Here is a 13,905-nt window from a genome sequence, read left to right as displayed (position 1 = left end):
CCTCACATCATAAAGACCAATTCCAAGTGTCGGATGGAGTAGTGCAAAGCACACGGACACTGGAATGGGGAGCAGTGGAAACGTGTTCTGCGTAGTGACGAATCACGTTTCTCTGTTTGGCAGTCAGATGGGTGAGGGTTTTGGCGGATGCCTGGAGAACGTTACCTGCCTGACTGCATTACGCCAACTGTGAAGTTTGGTGGAGGAGGGATAATGATATGGGGCTGTTTTTCAGGGTTTGGACAAGAACTCCAGTGAAGGACAATCTTAATGCTTCAAGTCATTTTGGACAATGCTATGCTTCCAGCTTTGTGGCAACAGTTTGAGGAAGGGCCTTATCTATTCCAACTTGACTGTGCCCCAGTGCACTAAGCAAGGACTACAAAGACATGGTTTGATGAGTTTAGTGACTGGACCCACTCAGAGACCTGACCTCAACCCCATCAAACACCTTTGAGAGGAACTGGAACAGAGAATGCGAGCCAGGCCTTCTCATCCAACATCAGTGCCTGACCTCAAATGCTCTACAGAATGAATCGGCACAAATTCCCACAAAGACACTCCAACATCTTGTGGAAAGCCTTCCAAGAAGAGTGGAAGCTGTTATCACTGCAAATGGGTGACCAACTCCATATTAAAGTATATATATTTGAATGCAATGTCATTACAGTCCCTGTTGGTGTAATGGTCAATCATCCAACTACTTTTTGTCCAACATGGAATATATATAAATATGGAATGTATAAATAGTTCATACATGTTATATTAGTGAATTTTAAAAAATATGTAAACCAGACAGTTCAGATTAGGCAGTAGTTGGCCTTCTCACACAAGTAAGTATGTATAACTCACACTAATGAGGATTTGGTTTCAAAATTATCTGTCTTGACAATACAATGCAATTGAATTTGAAAGTCCACATTCTGATAAATTATGAGACAGAATTTGGCATAGTGGTCATCCAATCAGCAGTCAGTTGACAGCACCTAGTAACATCCTGAAAACAATTAGGCATCGCAATAAGTTACAAAAAGCCCCCCATAAAAGAAAATTTTGGTGCAAGAATGTACTACAATGAAGGCTTCAGCAGTTTCTTGGGAAAAATTGGGAGTCAAAATTGTGCAATATGGCATTGTCCTTTGGGCTACCCACCTACCCATATTTTGAAAAGGACATGCACAAATGTCAGCAAACAAAGCACTCTAGTAACAGGCACTGTCCTTTTTGCGGTTTAAGTGCTTAATTTGTTTGGGCCACAACAAAAATTATCAATTTGTTTGTTGGTTGTTCAACTGGACATTGAAGAGGGATGATAACAAATAAATCATGAGCAATTGGGTTAACAGTGGTCATTCTCTTTAATGGTAACCAATCATCACCCTCATCATCATCCTCATTGAAAGTGTGTACATCAATTATATTTTACATTAAATAGAGAAGATACACCAAAAAAGTACCCGTTAGGTAGCATCTGTGATACATTAGAGAAGGTCAACAGAAAATACATTGAGGATGGTCAGCAGTGCAGATAATACATTGGAGAGGGTCAAAACCGCAACAAACACTTTGGATAGGTTCAGCACTGCAGCAAATACATTGGAGAGGGTCAGCATTGCAGCAAATACATTTGAGAGGGTCAGCACTGCAGCAAATACATTTGAGAGGGCCAGCAGCAAATACACTGGAGAGAGTCAGCAGCAAATACACTGGAGAAGGTCAGCAGCAATACATTGTAGAGGGGAGAGCAGTGGCAGTATTAGAGCTCATTAGACGGACAGCATCAGCATCAGTAGGCAATATTTAACAGATGATGACACAACAACCAGGTGTGATACATACATGTGCTCAACACCTACCGGATTGACATAATATAATTGGTGGGCAGTAGAATACATAGGGTTATAAAGTCGACAATAAAATTACATCCACGGTATTATTAGGACATTAGTAGAATTTTTTGGGTGGATCCAGCTGCGTGCTGACCCTCAAAAACAGCCTTTTTGAAATATAGATTTCACTGAATAATCCTTTCAAAATAGGGAAGTATTGAAAAATAGAAGAGATTAGAATATAATAATATAAAGCCTTTTTTGGGGGTGTGCAACTGCTGCTGAAGCTCTCATGCAAACACCCAGTTTTTTCAAAATTATTTCAGTTGTCACTGCCACACACTACTTTCACTAGAAAAACTTTCAATTTTAAAAGAAAGACATGGTTTGTTTTTTGGATTCTGCTACTAATAGTTTGACAGCAAATGTACACTGTTTTTCTCAAAGAATATACTAATTAGTTGAGAATATCTATCTCAGTCTGTAAATACTGTCTAGTACTAATATATATATCTTCTAAAATGGCACTTGCGAGAACGAGGGCGAACTATAAATACAAAAGATGGCGATCCAAAACTCGTGGGAGTTCTGCAAATATAAAAATCACAGAAATTACGTTTCACATTGTTTTGAGATCCAAGTTTGGCGGGAGAAACCGAGTTATGACTTAGTTTAACTCGGATCCCAAACGTTGAATTTTGGCGCACTTCAAGTAATCCGAACCTCTCATCTCTACGAGATCTGTATTTGGGTACCACAGTTTTAAAACATATTATTTACACTAAAGCTGTGCCTCAGTCTTCCTCACAATGAACTCCTAGATTAAAACAATACATGCAGATGCATAGAGTTTAACCGCTCAGGAGGACATTACAACATTCATAGTCTGTGATAAAAAGCCCCTTTGCATCTACACAGTAATAAACCAGGCAAGACTCAGTGGAAACCTGCTGCTGTTTTACATTTCACACAGATCTACTCTGTTTTCCTCCCCTTGATATCTGGCAGATAATATTGCTTAAAGAAAACAAATGATGCTTACATTATGCAGAGCTTGATACATCCATTATAATATGTGTTAGGTGGTTAAATCTCCTGAAGCTTTCTTAACGCTTCATTTAACCCCTTCTTCCTGCCTGTGGTACAATCAACACATATATAATGCATTCTTAGCATCATTTGCAATGAACTAAAATTAGCCTAAAGGAGTTAATGGATCCAGAGGGAGCTCGATTTGAAACCAAGTACTCATTTTCTTGCATTTGGGTGGACAGAGGCTCTTCTAGTTGTACTGTAGGTAAGGGTAAATACTAAAGAAAAAGGAAGACATTAATAAATGATTGAAAAAATGTATATTGAGTGCTTGTGCTTATATACAGCTATTGTTCCTGAGTTTATTAATTAACAAAAGGACATTTCTGCTTTCAGATGTATCCTTTTAAAAATCTAATGTAAAACTACCTAAGATGTATAGTTGGGATTCCTCTCCTGAGACATCTTTCTCTGTGCGCGGGGATCTCCATATATTTGGGCTGTCATAAAGGAGACAAAGTAGGATCTGTTATAATCAATTGGAAGCTATGGTGCATGCTGCTTGAGCTGCCCATCATCACTCCCACCTAGAGATGCTCAATTATTCAGATTGGTTTTAACTTGGCAGTACTACAGTGTTTTTGGTCCAGTTAAGTTTAATTTCAACTGCCAAGTTCTTGGTTTCCAAGTCCTCCACTGGCCAGCAAAGAATTTCAAAATTGAGTTGTGGGGTTTTGGGGCTTTTTCTTTACATTTTTGGTATAGTTCCTGTTGGAGTAGCAAAGTCTGTGGCTTCAGGGGTGATACTATTTTAATTAACTCAGCCCTCACAGCCCAGAATGTTTGGGAAGAGCACCAGTTCTTTCAGTACAGATGCTATTAGCCTCTAGGAGGGAAGGGCTGTTTTTTGTACTTCCTTCTGTAGGGGCACCAGACCTAAGCTGACCATTCTGGGGCTAGTTTTCACTATGGCAAGCAAACCTCACACTTGTGGTCTTCCTATTATTGTGGAAAACAGCCTGTTTTTTATGTATTTGTTTTACTTTAAACAGTGCCTGAAGTCTGCAGTGTGGATGGTGGGGGGGGGGGGGGGGGGGGGGAGATGTCAGGTCACCAATACTTTGTAAACAGTAACCAGTTTGTCTGGTTCTCCAGTTGGTGTGAAAAATATTCAGCCACTTTATACCACATTTAAACTGATTGTCCAATTCATATTTGAATCACTGCTATTTAGCCAAATGTACAAATCTGCCATATCTCTATCTGATGGCCCTCTCTCAACATTTCCATGGTGGGGTGGACATCAAATCAGTTATGGTTCTTTATAGATTAAAGTACTTTATTTTTTCAGGGCTCTATCAATTCATTTTTCTACTAAAGCTATAGTTGTTTTCAAGTCTCTGGTTTCTGAATTTATGTGTTCTTCAAAGAAGTTAAGATTTAGGAGACTGCTGGTTCACTTCCACTGTACAGTACAAGTGAGTTTGGTTTGCCAATAATCCTTGAACAGTTATCCAATGTCACACACAACTAGGTTTTCACTTAGATGTATTTCAAAAATAATTTAATATCCCTTCAATCCATTAAGAAACTATTCTGTAACCATGTGCTGTGAGACCGTACTTCATTTTTAAGAAAATGTTTGACATGCTAAAAATCATAGGATTCTCTTAAATTGAATTGTGGATTGATTACAACATAGTAATTTGACATATTGAATGATACCATACTAAATTACCACCAGACATCACTCCTACAGTTTAACTTATAATAAGCACCCTCACTACTTCACTCCCCTCTAATGAACACTTTTGAACTTTTTTTTGTGTTCACTAATGTAACACACTCATCCTATCACCAGTACATAAAAGGTCACACATCGAACAATCTTTCCTATCTTCTTCTTTCTCTGCTTCTATTCCCTGGTGATATATCACAAAATCTAGGTCCCACCCTCATCTCCCATACACAAATTTCTTATTCAAAACACTAATGAAATCAGGCTAACTTCAAACAGATCACCTGTCTCCAATCTATTCAAAAGTCCTTTAAATGTGCCCTGTGGAACGCATGCTCTATTTGTTATAAACTTAACTCCATAATCAACCTCTTCCTCTCAAACAACTTCAACTTTCTGGCAATAACAGAAACACTGGCGCAAGAGATATAGCTGAAAACCAAGTAGCTGAGAGATGCCCAGAGCTTGGATTGGATACTGCTGCATACACTCGCGATTGGCACGCCCTTACTGTACTTTATCTACAGACAAACTCCTCTTTCCTGTCCCGTCCATACATGAAATCATAGGCTTTAGAAAGTGTCCTTTGTGTTCAAATATGAATTGAACATTTATGGTATATGGTCCAGTTGTGGGCATTTGCAGAGTAATTTTGGGGATGATACTTGCAAAATTGCCATTTACATCCCTTGGTGAATCAGATCCAAAGTATCTACTCTCTTTTTATCTTACTCTACTTCCTGTCCTCTTGATTCTATATCCTCACAAATGAGTAGATTCTTGTCTCCTGTACACATCCCATATGTAACTAAAATCTGTAATCTCTCTCTATCAACTGGTATCTTTTCGTCATTATATAAGCACACAGTGATTATTTCTATTCTGAAAAAACTAAATTCTGTCTCTCTTTCAAATTATCGTCTCATTTCTCAACTACCATGTCCCTCCAAGCTTCTCGAGAGAATTACCTCTCAGGCTTTATTTCCTCTCCCAACGTATTAGACCCTCTTCAGTCAGGCTGTCATTCCCAACACTTAATTTAGACTGTACTGACAAAGGTTGTAGGTAATTTGATCACTGCTAAATCTAAAGGCCATTACTCGCTCCTAATTCTCCTGAATTTCTCTGCTGCATTCGACACTGTTGGCCACCCTTTTGTCATAAAAAGCTACCATCCTACCGATTTAATTGCTCTTTCAGTTAGTTTCTCTGGATTAACCTTCTCTCCGCCTCCTTTATCAGTTGGCTAAGTCCTCTTCTCTTCTACCACTTGAAAAACTAATAGGCTTCTTTGGATTTCAGTATCATCTCTATGTGAATGATACCCAAATTTATATATCCTCTCCGAATCTCTCACCATCTGCGGTACTGACAAAAATAGAGCTAATAATATTCTCCTACTGACATTTCTACGTCTGTTGACAACATGACAATAAATTGTACCCCACAGGCTCTCTGCCTAGATGTGGTCCTTGACTCAGAACTATCCTTTGTTCCGTACATACAATCTATATCTACATCCTATAACATACATTTAATAAACATTTCCAGTATATAGACAAGACACTGTACTCAACATCTCAAACATCATCTATTGCAATACCATTCATACGGGTCATCCTCGAATCAGACTCTCATCCCTACAATCTATTTCGCTGCAGCTGCTAGATTGATTTCCCTTGCAAAGCGTTCTGTCACTGCTGAGTTTCTACATTGACTGTCTCTTTATTACCGAATCAAGTATAAAATACTACTATTAACATACAAAGACATCAACAAAACTGCACGAACATACATCTCTTCACTTGTCTCAAAATATCGCACAATGAGACTTTTCTCTAGTCTTCAAACCTTCAAGTGTTCTCTGAAATTCCACCTCTTCAGACAAGCTTATAAAATTCCTCATCCACCCTCTTAACCTTCCTTGGGTACTCTATTACCACCGTTTACACAGACAAAAACTCTCTGACCCCTTGACCAACTTTGCTTTGTGACTGAATCATATAGCACACTAAGTACTTTTTATCTTTGCAATCTGGCTGGACCAATATGCAATATATAGCAATTAACCTCAGGAATCAAACTCACATTGTCCTATAGATTTCAAGCTTGCAAGCAGGGCCCTCTTACTTCTCTGTCTGTATTACCCAGTATTGTGTTATTACTGTGTTTGTTTCCAATTGTATAGCGCTATGGAATATGCTGGTATATAAATAAATGATGATCATGTTAATGATGATGATGAAAATGATGAAGTCCTAGGTAATATTTTAATAAGTAATAAGTATTTTTTTTTCTATTTTACCAATGGAAAAAAAACTGATGTTGTGATCAATATTAATTGACCCATTTCAGTTTAAATTGTAGTGTATTGAAAAGTATAGTCTTGCAAGTTGCTCTTTTTAATCACTATTGGACCTATTTTTCCATATGTGAGTTATTGGTAAGCCTTCTTTAAGGTGTAACAGGTTTATTACAAGCATAAAATCCAACTTTACCATTTTCCAAAGTATGCATATTCCACATACTCTATATACATGATCTACAAATACCATACGGAAAAGGCGGTGCAAATGTGTATGTACAGTGCTGGAGATATCCTATTCCTCATAGTTTCAAAAGTAAATCTGGTGTGGAAGGAGTTTATGGTAATCTGAAATCCCCAACATGTCATGCTTGTCTCTGTGGTATCAGAGAATTATTGCCTACAATTGCTTACTATCATTATACATTCATATTTCAACTTATCTAAAAAAATAATAACAGTCTGTGTTGCAATTGTACGTTTATTGTTAAGGTCATAGAAGAATGTTCCACCTTGTGGACACTTAAAATTTGGATGATCTTTTTTAATGAAAAAAAGTGGCTTAGAGGTACAATAGTTTTGATGTTATCTAATTACTGAGCTGTCAGACATTCTACCCTTTCAGGCTTTCAAATTTAAAATATCTTTTGAGACAAATGATTGCAATTTTTCTTTGCAACTTCTGCAATCAGCTTAACATCCAAACAGACCTATTAAGAGATTATTAAAAAGTATTCTGATTTTTTTTTTACTGTGATTCTATCTAAAAATAAATTAAAGATATTTGCCGTAAGCTACCCAATAATGAAGGCACAGGATTAGCCAATGTTTTTATTTCTTGACTCTGAATTTTGAGAATGTTCCACAGGGTTCATAGAATATTCTGTTTGTCGTTCTATTCTTTGGAAATGCCTTAATAAATCCATGTGCATTTGTTAAAGTGGCAATGATTGAAAAAAGAACACAAGCTGGTGGAAGTCATTTGACAATTGTATGCTATGATGAACCTTGTTTGCAAGCCTTTAAATCTTCTGTTTGGGCGTGCCTGAAATATGTGAAATTGTTAGAATAGAAGCGCTACGCTCCTTCTTCTAGTTTACATTGTTACCAGAATCCCCGATGGTCTAGTGGGACAGGAAGTACGCAGAATGCACTACTGCAAGAGCGTGTCCTGTGCATACCGTAAGTTCGGCTTAGCGCTGTTACTTCCAACATAGATACTGCACAGACCGGACGCAGCTCTCATAGCTGCATGACTACAATTATATACAAGTCCCTAAGCACAATTAACAGTGACTGGAAGCTCCCAGTATAATTATAGAAAGAAGATGCTGCTTACCACCACAATAAACTTGCATGGGCATGCAGTGTGTCAAACCTGCCTGTATAAATAAGTGTACCAATACAAGTGTATAAGTAAACCCCCATATATAAGACTACATATATACAAGGCTGTATACTTTATGCTGTACTACAGAACTGAATCTACAACTGTGAGTGCCTACATAAATCTGTTGTTACCAAGTTCAATACAGGTCAACCTGTTTACGTTAAAAGCGTTTGTGGCTTCACATTCACCCAACACCACTGACACCTTTCACAACATCAAAGGTATAACCAATAGAAATGAATCACAAAAAGTCACCATCAACATGAACAAACAATTGACCAACTTAACATGTACATGACTGTGTAAAAGTTACTCAGTTGTCTTCCCACTCTCAACTGCTTCCTGTGACTGAATAAAATATATTGAAATAATAAAAACAGCTTGATTACTTAAAGAAAGAAACAACAGTTATTTTTCACTACTCAGAGCTCCTGCTGTAATTTATTTCAACCTAAAAAAACTTTTAAAAATGTAAATAGAATGTAAATAGATTATACAAGTATATTTATACTAGGCCTATATTAGACCACTCCTTCCCCATTCAGTTTCTCCTGTCATAAAGAAGCACAAATGTTAGATGCATGAAAATCTGCATGTGTACATATGCATGCGTTCTCTTTGTGGGCATGTGCAGTGCAGTTTTGAGTATTTTACCCTACGCAAAGAGTACGACTCTCTATCAACCCCCATATGCGCTGCAGTGGTGCATATTTGTTCCTTTGTAAACTATCCTTTCTTTTGTTATCTATTGTCATCTCAGCTTGTCCCTAAGCGTTTGGTAAAGTAAGAGGTGACATCCGTTAATTGTATCAATGTTAGTGATTTCTGGCAGTCCTTAATTATCTAAACACTCTGAGTTTTCAGCTTTGTAAGTATATTATATATTGAATATATTGTAAGCATATTGGATCCTCTTCTATGGTAGAGTTTACATTACCCCATATTGTTGAAGTTTCTCTATGTGGTGTAATGGGGCATATTTCATAGTCTGATGTAGCTTAGTGATAAATGTTTTATAGGTTGCTTGGGGAATATTCTTTGGGTAATTGTGTATTGCAGGGAATTTTGGCAGAAATTCTGTAGACCCTGTCCTTGGAAAATACAATGTGAATTGCATTTGCATCTCAATTTTTCACAAAATTCATTCTCTCAAATGGTAAATAGTGTAAATAATAAAAATTCAAACCCTGTAAGACATATTTACTAGTCGTGGTACCAGGGTGCTTTGCCTTATAAAGTGTGCCTGAATGTTCAAAATGCATCCTTATTAGAAATGTAGACTGGTGCCTTACCTCTGCTGCCTCTAAAGACATACAAAACAAAAAGACAGTTGTCAGCGCTTATCCTTCACGCTGCATATCTGTGTGTGTCTAGCAAAATGAAAATGAGGTATTAGTTCATATTTTGATCAAAAGATTTAATCCTGCATCCCAGCATCAAGGGAACCTCATTATATGCAGGTCCGACACTGACCTATATGCTTTAAACACCATTAAAATGCAGTTAAAATCAGATGCACTCACCTCCCAGATATAGGGGTTTACATCTAGCAAGGGCTGGCTTGTGAGCCACACCCAAATGTGCCTTAAATAGGCTTAATGGACAGCTGCTATGACAAAAAGGCAATATTTTGAAACAAAACCAGAGAAAAACAAGCCCGCGCTCGGTATTTCCCACATTATATATGGTACAAGCTGCTTGGCAATAAGCCTGCGCTCGGTATATCCCATATTGTATGTGGTACCAGCTGCATGGCAATATAAATGCCCATATATGTATACAAAACAAAAAGACAGTTGTCAGCGCTTACCCTTCACACTGCGTATCTGTATGTGTCTAGCAAAATGAAAACATGAGGTATTAGTTCATATTTTTATCAAAAGATTTAAGCCATACAAGTCTTTTTCCCTGGAGAAGAAGCACTGTGAACTTGATTTTAAATTCTTCATAAATGGCCCTTGTCGAACTAAAGTGTAGCACTTATGAACATACAGAAACCTACTCTCCTCTCCATTTACTGCTCCTTAACCAGAAGGGACAATAATTACTGTAAAACATTATATAAAATAAATAATTTTCTATCCAGAGTTTTAGCCATTATAAATAAGGAACTGTTTTCCCTGGACAATCCCCTCCCCCTTTATATGGCAGCATTGTCTAAAGAGAGATTTTGCAATTAACTTTTCATAAGACAAAGACCTTTTTGGAGATGACTACTCACAGAGACAGACAGAGATTTTTCAACCCTCAAGACACAGGAACAGAGAAGTATAGCATGGGCCAGTTGGGTATTGGGTAATATTTGAATATGAGGGAATAGACTTAAATATGAATAATATGTGCAATGTTTATTGCCACTGTTTTAATAGTAAAACGCTAAGCAATTAATGGTATAATTATAAGCATACGCTATGTTGCAAGAAGATTGCAAAAAGTTTTTGTGAAAAAGGCCAACATAGCCATAGGTCATTTGGTCTTGCTTTTAATAAGTGTTAGTGTATAAGTTGATTGAATAGTAAGAGATATTGTTAGATGTTATTTAGGAAAAAAATAAGTTAAACGAGATTGTTTAAAAATTCTTACTTGAGAAAGTGTCACAATACAACATAGAAATACAGCTAAAGAGCCATGAATAGGTGAAGAAACAAACAATGTTTATTGCTGGCAAATATAAACAGGTGATGAAATCATAAGTTTGCAGAAAATACCAGATATTCAGCAGTTGAAGGTGAGGGAGATTCCAGGCAGCATATACAGGGAAATGCACAGGTAAGTCCTAGGTTTACATATGAAACCGATCAGCAGCATGAATGATGAGATCCTAATGCAGTAGAATCACAGGCACAATGCAGGAAGAAGACTCACAGGGGTGTAACCACAAGATATGACATCAATAACCAGCTATGTGTGTTGGGAGTGACAGGATATATCAAGGGAAATGAAAACACACCCAGGTGCATGGAATAATTAGTGAACAGTGTTAACTCCTAAGGTACTAGGAGCACAACAGGCAACAATAGCAGCACCTCTGGTGAGCAGAGGTACTGCTGCTAAGACACAAAATGAACACAAAATAGTAAAGTCTGATAGTCCAGGTTAGGAGCTTGCTCATGCAAAGCAGTATGCTGCAGGCAGATCGTGACAGAAAGATTGGAAAGATAGTTAAATTTTATTTGACTGTGCCTATCAAATAGCTGGTGTTGTATACCTCCCCCTCCCCCTAATGGGAGATTACTGGACAATGTGCAAGATTAGGGGTACGATTAATGGACAATGTGTAATGGTTGCTAGATAAAGATATGTTGTGACATGGTTCTGTGTTAATAAGAAGTATACTGTACTTATTTTACAGCCACATATCTTGAGGTATGAAAATTAGAAAAATGGCCACCATAGAGCCAAATGCTATGCTAACATGTGCTCTCAACAAAGGTATGAGGTTGGTCATTTTAAGTAGTAATTTTGACCAGGGAAGTCTTATTAAGCGGCAATGCTTTACTGGGAAGTGTCTATTGTATTAGATGAGAATTGTTATCGATTTATTAGCTGTACGTGTATGAGTATGAGAGTATATGATCCAAAAAAGTGATGTGCATGATGTATATAGAGTATTTTGAGTGCAATTGGTGTACTATAACATGGAGATAATGCAGGCAACCTGTAAACTATAATGAATTCTGAGATACATACACACACCACACACATACACAATTAGCAAGTAACTAATAAGATCTTGTACCTACACACAGATTATCATCTATTATATGTACCATGTGATAGATTATGCTATTGAAATTATATTATTACATTATCGTGCTATTTCATACATTAGTAATATATATATATATATATATATATATATATATATATATATATATATATATATATATATACATGTGTGTTTGTTATGGATTTATAATGTCTAGATAAAGGAGATATTATATATAGAACTCTTTGAGATGCAGTAAATTAGGTTTAAGAGACTGAAGTAGGAATGTCATAAGAGAGAAAGTATAAAAGGGTATGATTATGTAATGAGCGTATCAAGGAGCAGAATACAAAGATAGCATGCACAATTAAACATAGGATCTTTTACAGTTTGTAATTGTAATTCCTAAGGGCCTGATTATCCAAAATGCTGACTAGGCTGTAGCCTAGGGCGTAAGATTTTTGGAGTGAAAAATTGTTACAGGGAGAGGTATAAACTGAAATTAATTTTATATATAAGAGAATTGTTGTTCACCAAAGTAAAAAAGCAAACATGTAGCCAAGTTTTAATTTTTGACGTTTTCCCATGGTCATTCTGGGATGGGAGCTTCAGAAACAAGAACGGCGACAGGAACAATGAGTCACCCTGGGGACACTGCTCGTTCACACCTCCTGAATCTACTTAAAACAAGATCTAATAGGCGCTTCACTCAGGTGTGCAGCTGTGTAAATACCTCGGAGTTTCCACACACAACTCCACAATAAAATACACTGTAATACACAAAATGGTACGTACACTGGCGCTCCCGTCCTTGAAACACAGAGAACTTCTAAATCAGAGAGGTACACTCCCTCAATCCTCTCATCATGTGAGGTACATAATAAAAAAGAAAGAAAACCAACATAGCATGATAACGTAAAACATCAAGTATAGTCCACCACCACTATGGGCATGTATGGAGTGTTCAAAACTTGGTGATGATAATGAGTTTCAATACAGCACCCGTGATCCTTCCTATAATTTCCTCCCCTCAGGGTATGAGCTTACATTCAGAAGTCAAATATAGGCCTGTAGAATAATTCTCCGTTTCCTTACAGACGTCTCAGCACGTGTGTTGTCACACTCCACTCCAAACATATAGAAATATACAAAAGAAGGAAACAAAGCAACCGCACTGGTGCATTTTTTCACAAATACATTTATTCCTGATAAAACAGTGCAACTAGTAAAATCAATGAATATGATCAGAATCAATAAAAATGGCCCCGTACCAAATGTCCAAGATAAAAGTTGGCCTTGATAAAGTCCCAGGATATTGGGTTGAAACGCGTTGCCTGATGACCCGATGATCAAAATGCCCAGGTGACATTATCGTGTACTTTGGGACCTGAACTGCAGCAGTGTTTTATTGTATACAGGCACTTTTATCTTGGACATTTGGTACGGGGCCATTTTTATTGATTCTGATCATATTCATTGATTTTACTAGTTGCACTGTTTTATCAGGAATAAATGTATTTGTGAAATAATGCACCAGTAGCTTTGTTTCCTTCTTTTGTATATTTCTATATGTTTGGAGTGGAGTGTGACAACACACGTGCTGAGACGTCTGTAAGGAAATGGAGAATTATTCTACAGGCCTATATTTGACTTCCTGAATGTAAGCTCATACCCTGAGGGGGAGGAAATTGGAGGAAGGATCACGGGTGCTGTATTGAAACTCATTATCATCACCAAGTTTTGAACACTCCATACATGCCCATAGTGGTGGTGGACTATACTTTATGTTTTACGTTATCATGCTATGTTGCTTTTCTTTCTTTTTTATTATGTTCCTCACATGATGAGAGGATTGAGAGAGTGTATCTCTCTGATTTAGAAGTTCTCTGTGTTTCAAGGACA

The sequence above is a fragment of the Mixophyes fleayi genome, chromosome 2 (assembly GCF_038048845.1).
Source record: "Mixophyes fleayi isolate aMixFle1 chromosome 2, aMixFle1.hap1, whole genome shotgun sequence".
NCBI classification, from domain to species: domain Eukaryota; kingdom Metazoa; phylum Chordata; class Amphibia; order Anura; family Limnodynastidae; genus Mixophyes; species Mixophyes fleayi.
Note: the sequence above shows the minus strand (reverse complement) of the source record.